Source organism: Phocoena sinus, chromosome 2 (assembly GCF_008692025.1).
Source record: "Phocoena sinus isolate mPhoSin1 chromosome 2, mPhoSin1.pri, whole genome shotgun sequence".
In the NCBI taxonomy this organism is placed as follows: domain Eukaryota; kingdom Metazoa; phylum Chordata; class Mammalia; order Artiodactyla; family Phocoenidae; genus Phocoena; species Phocoena sinus.
In genome coordinates this window covers 82499307-82512965 of record NC_045764.1, presented here as the reverse complement: position 1 = coordinate 82512965, position 13659 = coordinate 82499307, and the positions used below count along the sequence as shown (strand labels likewise).

Below are 13659 nucleotides of genomic sequence, written 5' to 3'. Positions count from 1 at the left end.
AGTAGTTTTCTGATTGTTTGATTTGTCTAGTCGTGTCTTTTTTTTTTTTTTTCGGTACGCGGGCCTCTCACTGTTGTGGCCTCTTCCGTTGCGGGGCACAGGCTCCGGACGCGCAGGCTCAGCGGCCATGGCTCACGGGCCCAGCCGCTTCGCGGCATGTGGGATCTTCCCGGACCGGGGCACGAACCCGTGTCCCCTGCATCGGCAGGCGGACTCTCAACCACTGCGCCACCAGGGAAGCCCTAGCCGTGTCATTTAAACTTATGATTGGACACATTCTCTCTAACATTGGGAACCTGAGATGGTCTGACTAGAAGAATGAGTAGTCTGAGCTAGAAGAATGAAGAGACCAAACAGGACTGGGCCCTGAAAGGGAACTGCCTCTAGAGTTTCTTCTTAGCAATGTCAGATATTTATGTTTGAAATATAATTTCTAATTGGGTGGCAGAGACTTTACACTTCTTTAACGGGTCGTTGTTCAAACATGTTTACATGTGCCAAGGAGCGTGGAGTCCTTTTCCATATATGTGTTACATCACTTAATAAGAATTGCCTTGTGAAACTTGGTAAAATTGCTTATTGGTGTCCTAAATTCAGTAATTGCAGTCATCTAGGAAATATGCCAGATTTGAGCAGGATACATTTTAATCACCTAAGTATTACTGTTCAGAAAAAAACTCTGGGAAATGGAGAATTATTTAGAAAAACCATTATATATCACCATATTTTGCAGTTCATTTATTTGCAAAAGAGGATTAAAAGTGTTTGCTACTTTCTGTGATTAAGAAGGAATCCAGAGAAGATTGAAGATCAGTTAATTTTGCAATAGGAAAAAAGCACATGTTCTAATGACAAATGTTAGTACTGAACGTGTTGCAGCATTTTGCATAAGTTCATTTAAGCATCGTGAGAATTCATAACTGACAAAATAGGAAGGTTTGCTGACTCAGGGTACATTGCTGAAGGGGATGGGGTCGGGTAGGAGGAAGCTTAGAAGTGCTGCAAGTTTTGAGTTGGGTGATGACTCATCCTGCCCACGGACTGCTACGTGGCCTTTTTTTTTACACACTGTATTTTCTTAAATGATAGGCTAAAATGCTCCTGTACACATTATAATTGTGTCTCTCATAGAGGAGCCACAGTTTCTGTAAAAAAGTAATGGCTTCTTAAATTGCATTTTAAAAGGATATCATTTATCCTGCAGGTGGAATTTTGTAATATTTGTTGAGAGGAAAGGTAAAATTAATTGCTGGTCAGTTGCTGCAATTAAATATTTGATACTAGCAGTTCCTTGGTTATTATTGAGAGAGATTTCTTATGGATTATTTACAAAGGACAGATAGTACTTTTATGGTGTGGATAGAAATTAACCTTTTGTTTTCATTGGTAATGTAAAAGTTATCTTTATAATATCTAGAAATTACTGTAGTTTAAATAAGTGTTGTAAAAGCACAGCAGTGTTTAATCAGATAAAGCTCTTAATATGAACATTTCACTCTGATGGAATTATATTTAGTGCTTTCTCCTGATCTACGTGAATTTGCTGTTTTAATAAAGACAACTTAGAATAGGTATTGTTATAGGCACTATTTTTTCATCAGTCTTTTTCTAAGATAAGCTGAATGTACAGCTCCAAATTTAGGACTTACATTGAAATTTGGTAATAAAATAATTTTGACCATTGTAGAAAGCCATTGTTTAGCAGGTTGGCTTAAAGTAACATTGAGGGGAAAAAAGAAGATTGAGATAGCAGTTTGTTTTAAAAGTGAGAAAAAAACTCCCCACTCCCAAGTTTTTCTTTGTATATATGATTTATCTTCTCAGTGATGTATTTGAAGGGGTTTGTGGGCAGTAAAGTGTATTAATGAGAATCAGATCTTTGGAGAGATTTTGGAAGAACGTTGTATGATTTATATAGGAGAGCTTTAGTAAAATTTAATTCAAACTTTAAACTGTATTTCCCACTAAAGGAAATCTAAAAATACAAATTTAAAAGTATTATAGATTTTCAAAGCATCCTGTCATTTAGAGGTTGAACATGTATTTCCAGTGTGTGTGTTTTGAGAATATAGGTAATTACCTGTCATGCTTCATTCAGAATTTATAAACAAACGGGGTGTGTTAGCCTATCTCCTTTCTATGAGGTATTGCCTTATGAAACTATGAGCCTCACCACTGCTATCCAGTTCCTTGTTTGCATTGCCTACTCTAGGGCCCGTGTTAAAATAGAAGATGCCTCAAAAGTAAATTCTTTCTGGCATTGTTGGCTTCCCACTGTCAGCTCCTTCAGCCTGTTTTGTGGGCTATTACATTACTCCACTGCCTGCTAGGGGTATGGGGATTTTGGTCGGTTTTATTGCTGAGAGCCCCGACTGAGACTTCATAAAAACAATAATGTAATTGTTACTTTTTTTTCCTGGGAGTTGCTTGTCATGTGGAGGTGATGCATTTAGAAAGGTTTGTCTTATATACATGTCGGCCTTTTAAATCCATTTCTGAAAAGTAGTACCGAGACTGATTGTCTGTAGCAAATCACATTTTCCCATTGATATTCATTTAAATTTGATATTTTTTTAATGGGGAAAAAATGGTATCACAAAAATTGTTTGTTAGAATCCTAGCATTTACTTCAGGGAAGAGACTGCCTCTTCAAGAGTATGAGAAATCTGTGTGCATTTAATTCTATACAACCATAAAACTATAAAATGTTAGTTTTTATGGAGGGGTCATGGGTATTATCTTCCCCCAGGTACATCATTTGACAGCTAAAAAAACTGAGGCCCAGAGAAATCTAAGACCTTGTTACTCACAGGGTGATTTCTGGACAAGCAGTATTAGCAGCACCTGGGAATTTGTTGGAAGTACAGAATCTCGACCCCATCTCAAGACTTACTGTGTTAGAACCTACAGTTTAACTAGATTCTCAGGTGATTCAAATGCACATTCATTTCTGGAAGCATTGCTAAGTAACCATACATAAGTTGCTCAGCTGGTTAGTGACTGATTTGGGAAACTCAGGTCTTCTGAGTTGCTCTTTCCTTTGGCCCTCCTGAAAAAAAAGTCAAAAGGAAGACTGAGGATCTAATCACTGTCCAGTAGAACTTTCTGTGATGATAGAAATGTTTTATTCTGTGCTGTCCAATGAGATAACCACTAGCCACATGTGACTGTTGAGCATTTGACAGGTGGCTAGTGCACCTGAGGAACTGAATATTTAATTATTTGTAATTTTAATTAATTTATACTTAAATAGCTGCATGAAGTTAGTGGCTACCATATTGGACAGCACAGATTTAGATGATCTTTGCCCACACTAAATTTAAAATAGTCTAAGCTGTAATTTAATAACTGATTAGGCTTTTAACGTATAATTTTCTTCTAAACAGATTTATTTGAAGGAAAAAAATTTAATCTTTCTCCTTGATTCTTGAGAAAAGTATTAGGTAATTATTAAATAGATACGTTATAAAAGCAATTGATAACTTATGAAAATATGCAATTTACTTTAAAACTATGATACGTATGAATTTATGGCATGGTGAGTGTGATCCTAAGATGTACAGTTTGATAAGTTTTGACAAATGTGTCGAGTTGAGAGTTCATATAACATTAAAATATAAAATGTTTTTATTACCCCTAAAAAAAAATAACTGATTAGGCGTAATTTAATAATTTCCCTCTTCATTTACAAATTGGAGAGATGGTAGGTTTCTAACTACCTGCTTTTCTAATATGCCCAGATATTATTTTAGTAGTTATTATAAAACAATGCCAATTATCTGATTGATACTCCTGTGTTCAGTAATGTAGACACTCAAAGTTGCAAGAATATGCATTTTCCCATTTGTCTCAATAAAGATATTTTCACTTGGATTTAAAAATATTAAAAATAACCTGTTAAGTAAATATTCCTTAATTATCTTGCAGATAGCATTGAAGGGACAGTTTTGAGTCTGGCCTAGTACCTCCAGGCTTTTTTCCACTTGTTGATAAGCTGCCAGATTGATCTGCCATTTGTTATGTCATTTCCAGGCATAGAAACATTGAGTGGTTCTTAACCTCCCACCTTATGCAGTGGTAAGATTCTAACCCTAGAGTAAGTCAGAGTGGCCTGTGTCCAGATCTTGACATTTACTATATGTGTGATTTCAGTGAACTTGATTTACCTCTCGGAGCAAAAGTGTTCATATTTGTAAAATGTGACTTACAAGGTGTTGGTTCTGAGTAACAGAAGTAGTTGGTTTTAGAAAGTGCCTGTCACTTAATAGATAGTAAATTTGAATTACCTTCCCTTCCCCTTGTGATTAGCTTTTTATTGCCTTCTGTATTTAGTCTTATGTTTAAGATTCCAACCAAACTTAAGGGATATTCTGATTTTAAGTCTTGTTGGTTCCCACCGATTACATGGCTTCCTGCCTTGCTTCATTCATGTTATATCCCTTGTACATTCCTCCACTTGTGCTCTAGATTCCTTCTCTTGACTTCTTAAGGACTCATTTCTTGCCTGCATCTTGAATTTTGCCCTTTCTATTGGGCCATCTTTATTGGTATACAGATGTGCTCTAGAGCTATGCTGTCCAATATAGCCACTAGCCACATGTGGCTAATTAAACAAAAATTAATTTAAAAAAATTCAGTTCCTCAGTCATACTAGCTATGTTTCAGTTGCTTGGTAGCCATGTGTAGCTATTGACTCTGTATTGGACAGTGCAGATATAGAATAGAAATCTGTTATAAACCCTCTCCTGATTCCACACTCTTCTCTAGTTACTGCTTCATTTCTCTGATCCTCTTTCAAGCAGATTTTCAAGAACTGTCTTTGTGTGCTGTCTCCACTTTCATTTGCTCTTCAACTCCAGACTGGTTTCTATCACCATCTCACCACTGAAAGTACTCTAGTCAAGGTTACCAGTGATATCCATTTACCAATTCTATCTTAAAGGATCTTGCAGCAGCATTCAGTATTATTGACCACAGTTTTCTGCCTATTTGCCTGCTTCTCTTAGTTTATGGGACACATTCCTGTATTCCTCCTGCCTCACACTTTGTCATACTTTTTTTTTTTTTTTTTACAGGCTTCTCTCGCCTCTCCTGCCTCTAAGTATTGGCATATCCCAGAGGTTAGTCCTGGACTTTTTTCCCCCCTTCTCTTGATTCTTTCCATAGGAGGTCTCATTCAATTTAGTTTTTTTTTTTTTTTTTTTTTTTGCGGTACGCGGGCCTCTCACTGCTGTGGCCTCTCCCGCCGCGGAGCACAGGCCCCGGACGCGCAGGCCCAGCGGCCATGGCCCACGGGCCCAGCCGCTCCGCGGCACGTGGGATCCTCCCAGACCGGGGCACGAACCCGCGCCCCCTGCATCGGCAGGCGGACTCCCAACCACTGCGCCACCAGGGAAGCCCCCAATTTAGTTTTTTAAATACTATCTATATGTGAATAATTCTCAAGTGTTTGTTTCTGGTTTAGACTTCTCACCTAAATAGACTTAATATGTCCAAAATAGACCTCTTTCTCCCATATTGTTCTCCAAGTCTTCCCCATCTCAGTAATTGTCACCTAGGAGTTATCCTTAAAACCTATTTTTCCCTTTATCCACCATATCTAATCCATCATCACGTTTTCTTGGTCTCCAAAATATGATTTTGATTTCTCCTGTTTTACATCTTCATTTCTACCAGCCTAATCTCAGTCGCCATCATTTCATGTGGCCTACTGAAATAGCTTTTAACTGGTCTCTGCTTTCACTTGACCATCTTCTTCAGTGCATTCTCCTCCTGGTAGCCAGAATCATCTTTTAAAAATGGAGATGAAACAGGGCTTCCCTGGTGGCGCAGTGGTTGAGAGTCCGCCTGCCGATGCAAGGGACATGGGTTTGTGCCCTGGTCCGGGAAGATCCCACATGCCGCGGAGCGGCTGGGCCCGTGAGCCATGGCTGCTCAGCCTGCGCGTCCGGAGCCTGTGTTCTGCAACAGGAGAGGCCACAGCAGTGAGAGGCCTGCGTACCAGAGAAAAAAAAAAAAAAGGAGATGAAACCATGCCAGTTGTCTGCTTAAAATCCTTCAGTAGCTTTCTTAGTTATAAAATTCAGAATCCTGCCTCATGTGTTTGCCATCAGTCCCTGCTCCCTTTGCTCAGGACGCTGTCGCATCTTTTCTTTTCCTCCAGAATACCAAGTTATGTCCTGCTCTAGGTTGTATTTGCTTTTTCCTCTGTTTGGAACACTCTTTTCCCATCTCTTAGCAACACTGGTTGTGTCTTACTATTCAGGCTTCAGTTCCTTAGATGGCCATTTCCAGGTCACCCGGTCATAGCACTTGGCCAAATCTGAAGTTATGTTTACTTGTTAATCTTTCCTCATTAGAATGTAAAGTCTTTGGAAGCAGAAGAACCTTAACTGTCTTATTCGCCACTGTACCAGGAAACAGTGCCTGACACGTGCCAAGTGCTCAGTAAATTTTTGTGCACGATATAAAATGTTTGTTTGACTCCCTTAAACTTCTAAAGGGAAAAAGTACATTAAAGATTGCATTGTAGTCATTGTAACATGTGATTCTGAACTGGGTTTTTTTAGCTCTCAATTACATTATTGGTACAATTGTAAAAACTTAAATGGGATCTGAGTACTAGATAGTAGTACTATACCAGTGTTAATTTCCTGACTTTGATGATTATATTTGTGTTATGCAGAAGAATGTTCTGTCTATAAGAAATATACTGCACTATTAAAGGGTTGGGGGGGAATGTGTAGTGTACTTGTCAGTAAATTATATTATTATTTGAGAGACAGTCATGGGCTTTGATTTGAAACCTGAGGTTCAAATTCTGGCTCTCACTGCTATGTGATTTTTAATGCATTATTTAAATTCTCTAAAGATCTTAGGACCCATTTTGCAGTGTTGTTAGGAGGATTTAGTGTAAGAGTAGTATGCTTCACACATACTATGTTCTTAAGCTTGCTATTGTTTGTTCAGTTCTTTTAAAACTCAACTATTAAAATTCTATTCTCATGTTCAGTGCTGTGACTTCCTTTATAATACAAATGTTTTTCATTAATTGCTTTTATAAAAGCTGATGATGTAGGATAAATATGTACCAGATAATGTTATTTATATCGTCAACTTAGAACTTTGGAGCTGTACTCCATAATGTAGTTTTTTACTTTTTTATATTTTTTAATTTGTTTTGTTTTTGTGGTACGCAGGCCTCTCACTGTTGTGGCCTCTCCCGTTGCGGAGCACAGGCTCCGGATGCGCAGGCTCAGCAGCCATGGCTCACGGGCCCAGCCGCTCCGTGGCATGTGGGATCTTCCTGGACCAGGGCACGAACCCGTGTCCCCTGCATCGGCAGGCGGACTCTCAACCACTGCGCCACCAGGGAAGCCCCATAATGTAGTTTTTTTAATTCTCTCTTTTTTTTAATTTTTGGCCGCACCACATGGCATACGGAATATTAGTCCCAGACCAGGGATCGAACGGGTTCCCCCTGCGTTGGGAGCACAGAGTCTTAACCGCTGGACTGCCAGGGAAGTCCTTAAATTCTTAAAAACTATATACTTTTAAAGTAGAAAGTAGAGCCCCTCAAAATTATTTCAATTAAAATATTTGGAAAAAATAATAAAATGTGTATTTATCTTGAGTAACATGGTTAATTTCTATCTTCTTTGGAAGTGTCAGTGAATCTGTGGTATGTATATATGTATGTATGTATGTATGTGTGTATGTATTTATGGCCATGCGTGTGGCACGTGGGATCTTAGTTCCCAGACCAGGGATTGAACCCATGCCCCCTGCCCAACTGCCAGGAAAGTCCCGAATCTGTGGTATTTAAATGTTAATGTATTAGTTTGTATTATTATTGATGTAAAAGTACACAACTGCTTGGCAAAATAAATCATTACTGATAATTGTTGATTTACTTAGTTTTCTTTTTCCTTCCCTTTACTCCCCATTGATGGGGATGTTAGTAAGTATACATAATGGCCAAAAAGGGACAAGGTGTTTAAAGATGACCCATGAGCCTTTCATTATTTATCGCAGTCTGTTTTGAATAATATAAACTACTTCACTGATGCTGCAAACCTGACATTGCATGATTCAGTTTACCCCCTTCTAGCACATTGTGCTCTTATGTTTTACTTCTACATGTGCTATAACCGCTACAGTACATTATTATTTTTGCTCTAAACAATCAATAGTCTCTTAAAGACATTTAAACATGTGTTTTGTTTTGTTTTAAAGGCTTTTTGTATTTTCCAATTATTTACCCTTTCTGGGGATTTTGTTCCTTTCTGCAGATCTGGGGTTCCATTTGGTGTCATTTTCCTTCACCGTAACCAACTTCTTTTAGCATTTCTTGTAGTGAAAGTCTGTTGGAGACAAGTTCTTTTCCCTTTTGTCTCTTTGAAATGTTTTTATTTCATCATTTTTGAAGTATGTTTTCCTAGATGTAGAATTCTGGGTTGATAGTTTCTTTTGGAACTTGAAAGGTGGTGTTCTGTTGTCTTCTGGCTTTCATTGTTTCTAATGATAAATCAGCCATTGTTTCTATTGTTTTTCCCTAGCGTATACTTTTTCTCTTTTCCATAGTTGCTTTTAAGAGTTGCTCTTCCGCCCTTCCCACCCCCCAGTTTTCAACAGTTTATGATGTGCCTAAGTATGGGTTTCTTTGTATTTTTCCTGCTTGCTGTTCATTGAGCTTCCAGCTTTGTGAGTTGATGTCTTTTATCAGTTTTGGAAAGTTTTTGTCCATTTTCTCATCACATACTTCTGCCCTGTCAGCTTTCTGAACCTTGGGGCTCTCTACTTTTCAGCCTAGCTGCCAGCTCTTTGGATTGCTTGGACATTTTCTTTGCTTTTCAGTACCACCTCAGGTTTTCTTTATTTAACTCATGTTTTTGCCCGTTTTCTAATGAAGAATATCTGCCTTACATTCAGAGTGACTTGGAGGGGTTTATCTCGTATTCCTGTCTTAGCCTCCACCTTAAGAGGGCATCTGGGGCTTCCCTGGTGGCACAGTGGTTGAGAGTCCGCCTGCCGATGCAGGGGACACGGGTTCGTGCCCCGATCCGGGAAGATCCCACATGCCGCGGAGCGGCTGGGCCCGTGAGCCATGGCTGCTGAGCCTGCGCGTCTGGAGCCTGTGCTCCGCAACGGGAGAGGCCACAACAGTGAGAGGCCCGCGTACCGCCAAAAAAAAAAAAAAAAAAAAAAAAAAAGAGGGCATCTGTCTTGTACACAGTGGAGACCTATATGCTTCATGAGATTTTCTCAGCTTTCCGGCCTTGACTTCAGACTTGTGCCCTTAGTGAGGACCCATGGGGAAGAATTGGCAGGTGGGGCTTGTAACTGGGCTTCCTCTGAATTCTAATCTGTTACCTGAATCCACATTCAGCTAGTAAAATTTGTTTATAAATTTGGCTGGTTTCTTCTTAGTCCTGTTAGTGGAAAATTTCTTGTTTTCTTGCCACTTTGCTAGGAATGAGAATAGCCATGGTCTCTTGTCTTATGAAGAGCTCGACATTTTCTGGAACTTAATTTATTTAGAGTTCTTTGCATCCTTTCTGGTGTTTTTTAAAATTTTTTTGTTTATTTTTGGCTGCATTGGGCCTTTGTTGCTGTGCACGGACTTTCTCTAATTGCGGTGAGCGGGGGCTTGTCATTGTGGTGGCTCCTCTTGTTGCGGAGCATGGGCTCTAGGTGCACGGGCTCCAGTAGTTGTGGCTCGCGGGCTCAGTAGTTGTGGCTCAAGGACTCGAGAGTGCAGGCTTAGTAGTTTGACACACAGGCTTAGTTCCCCGCGTCATGGGGGATCTTTCCGGACCAGGGCTCAAACCCGTGTCCCCTGCATTGGCAGGTGGATTCTTAACCACTGCGCCACCAGGGAAGTCCCCTGATGTTTAAAAACAAAACAAAACAAAAAAACTACAATTTTGTAGCTTATTCAGCTTATCAAGGTTTATAGGATAAGAGTGATGGTGTCTTGCAACTTTCTGCATTCTAATCAGGAGTGGAAATCCTGAGCCTTTCACTAAACTTAAAACATTTTGGAGCTGGAAGAGACCATAGAAATCACGTAGTTTACCTCCATCATTTTCCTGATGAGGAGCTAAGATGTAGAAATCTGAGATGCTTTGATTACAAAACTAATTTAGCCACAGATCCTGGACTAGACTTCAGATCTCTTCATGTTTCTTTGTTTTTGTTTTTAGTATGGGGTTAGTGAAATCAGACAGGAATTTTTCAGCAGTGCCAAACCATAGTGTGAATCTGAAAGGAAACTTACATGATTTTTTATTTTGCAAGCTTTGTTCAGGTCCGGAGAAAATGAGAAACAAAGGAGGAAAGATATTCCAGAAAAGTTATATGCCATTCTGAATCATTTTTTTAAAATTTGGGGGGGCTTCCCTGGTGGCACAGTGGTTAAGAATCCACCTGCCAATGCAGGGGACACGGGTTCGAGCCCTGGTCCGGAAAGATCCCCCATGACGCGGGGAACTAAGCCTGTGTGCCACAACTACTGAACCCACGTGCTATAACTACTGAAGCCCGCGTGCCTAGAGCCCATGCTCTGCAACAAGAGAAGCCACCGCAATAAGCCCACGGACCACAACCAAGAGTAGCCCCTGCTTGCCACAACTAGAGAAAGTCCACGCGCAGCAACAAAGACCCAACACAGCCAAAAATAAATAAATAAAATTAAAAATTAAAAAAAGGATATCTCTAAAAAAAAAAATGTTGGGGACTCTCTAACCAAGCATGTGGTTGTCTCCATTTGATGAGGGTCCAGAAATGTTTTGTGTGGTCTTGCACAATGTGGCCTTCTTCAGACCCTCACCAGGGTTAGCTCAAAAGTGACAGCTGTTATATTTGATGTATAGTCTGGAAAGCTGTGGTGCTAGATGCCATAGACCCTACTAGGATGGAGTAAAGAACAGTAAAATCAGAGTAATGTCAGGGTCTTGCATATCTTCATGATACCTACTTGCTATCATATAGGCTAGTAGGACTTTTTATAGAATCCTACTCATCTGGTTATATAGGATGCTATTTCAGTGGCGCAGTCCCTCTCCACTACCTCAGCAAAACAAACCAGGAGCTATAACAAAGCTGAAGTGTTTTTGTTTCTTCAGTCTGAGTGGGTTGCAATCAGTTGCTTTCTTCAGATGTTGGCAGACCTATGTGTTCACCACAGGGTGAGGCTCTTGGGGGAATGCATGGAAAGGAAAGTACCATATTTAGGAGTCATCACTGATGTTCCCACTTGGTAGGTCAGAATGTGATCAGATTTTGAAAAATTGAGGGTAGAGCTTGTCCAAAACTTTCTACTATCAAGTAGAATATGTTATTTACATTAATTCATTCAGTAGTTTTTAAGGTGCTTACTAAGTACCAGGAGCTATGATCAGAAAATGTCAGTAAAGCTACTTAGTTCCAAACCTTTTATTTTATTTTATTTTATTATTATTTTATTTATTGGTACTCGGGCCTCTCACTGCTGTGGCCTCTCCCGTTGTGGAGCACAGGCTCCGGACGCGCAGGCTCAGCGGCCGTGGCTCACAGGCCCAGCTGCTCCGTGGCATGTGGGATCTTCCTGGACCGGGGCACGAACCCGTGTCCCCTGCATCGGCAGGCGACTCTCAACCACTGCGCCACCAGGGAAGCCCCAAACCTTTTATTTTAAAATACAGCTACAACAAAGGGGAAGGGAGTGGTGCCCTAGAAAATGAAGATTATAGGATTTGAAGATTAGAGATTAGATGAGATTGGGGGTGGATGGCCAAAGACAAAGGAAGGAAAATGCTATTAGAAAAGAGAAGAGAGCAAGAAGGCCTAGTGGGACAGGGAGGAATGTACTACAGTGGAGTCTGTTGTTACTGTGATGCTCTAGGAGTGAATATGTGCTCCATGAGGTTTTTTTGTTTTGTTTTGTTTTGTTTTTTGACCCCTTCTGTACCTTAATGCCTAAAAGAATGCCTGGCATTTGGTAAGCACTAAAGGTTTTGTTGAATAAAAATGTAGTGGATGGGGCTTCCCTGGTGGCGCAGTGGTTGAGAGTCCGCCTGCCGATGCAGGGGACACGGGTTCATGCCCCGGTCCGGGAAGATCCCACATGCTGCCGTGGAGCGGCTGGGCCCGTGAGCCATGGCCGCCGGGCCTGCGCGGCTGGAGCCTGTGCTCCGCAACGGGAGAGGCCACAACAGTGAGAGGCCCACGTACCGCAAAAAAAAAATGTAGTGGATGGATGGAAGAATTGAAGCTGTTTTAGTGAAAGCTGTTCAAAACAATCTAGGTTCTCTCTGCTTCTGTTCCATGTTGGGATTGCATTTCCCTACTGCCTTTAAGTAGGTGGGACAGTGTGACCTGCTTTGGTCAATAAAATGTGAGTAGAAGTGAAGTGTATCATTTTTAGATGAAGGTTTAGGCACCAGTAAGATATTCCTTCTTCTTTCCCTCTGGCACATTGAGTGGCAATGACAGAGATGGTAGCTACTTCAAGAGTTTAGATAACAGCTATGTTGGTCTTGTTGCATGAGCTGGACTTAAAAGTTAAAGTCACTGAGATTTTAGGGTTATTGGTTACTGTAACACTGCATAACCTATCTTGACTACTACTACAGAAATTTATATTCATTTTTGTTTGGTTGGAGTCCTCAGATTTCCAAAGGTACTTGAAGAAGGAGGTTGCCTACTTGTCTCCTACTTATATATTTGCCTCAAGTGTTTCCTTACCATTAGTTAGGAGAGGAGTCTTAGAAATGAGGGCTTAGGCAGGAGGAGGATAGGAGAGGGATGAAGAGTTATTACAGTAATTTAAAATTTTCCAGCCATAAATTTCTAGAAGGGATCATGTTTGTTTAATGTTAGGTTTATAGTAATTTCAATCACATTTCCACCATTCTGGGCATCCCACCATAATAAGTGGGAGCAAAAACTAGTGAAGTAAAATACTTATGTGGTGCTTTCATAAATCATAGACTTTTAGAATTGGAAGGGTCTTTAGAGAGATTCTCTGACTTGTTTATCTGGTCTGTGAAGTTCAGATATTCCAATATAGGTACTTAGAGTAAATTAAATAGCACCTAGAAATGAACATCAAAGTAAACAATGACATTTATTTTATAATGGCCTTTTAAATGGCTGAAGTGTCCCTAATGTTAGTGTTATTTAGGCAAAGTTTCAGACAATTTAAAAACAGAAGTTAGGAGTAGAAGAGGAGTTTTTTAAAAAACTGGATATTTTATTAGAAGCTATGTAATCATCCATCTTTGAGAGTTCTTCTGTGTAGCTTACAGTAGTTACTGATAGCAGGCAAAGCCTGTTAGTCTTCAAGGCTCAAGTGTTAAGGTCCTCCTTCCCACACCAGCCAGGTTCCTAAGATGATTCACTGACACTGGTTTGCACTTTGGACCTCCTCTAGGTCTAAATCCTGAGAGGGATCGCTGGTAACTCTGAGGGCTACCCTACATTAGGAGTGAGGGCTTTGTCAAGAATGTATATAAGCAAGCAGTTAAGCTGTACCCTTTGGCCTTCTCTGCCCTAGAAACTTAGTATCTTCGATGAGAGCTTGTGAACATGATCTTAGGGAAGGGTGAATTTGCTGTAACAACACCTCTCTGTGCCAGGGTTAGGAGACAGTCCTAGGTGAATGTAAGTAGAACTCAA

The 13659-nt window shown here is 40.2% G+C and overlaps 1 protein-coding gene across 4 annotated transcripts in view; it reads left to right on the top strand.

The window, feature by feature from the left end:
* MAPK6 (mitogen-activated protein kinase 6) overlaps positions 1-13659 on the top strand; it is a 36025-nt gene that overhangs the window by 1349 nt on the left and 21017 nt on the right. Inside the window, exon 2 of one of the 4 annotated variants that reach the window (XM_032623029.1) lies at positions 5076-5120. The exons of the other annotated variants lie outside the window; for them this stretch is intronic. The gene's annotated coding sequence lies outside the window, so the exon portion shown is untranslated. The remainder of the gene's footprint in view (positions 1-5075; positions 5121-13659) is intronic. 4 annotated transcript variants of the gene reach the window in all.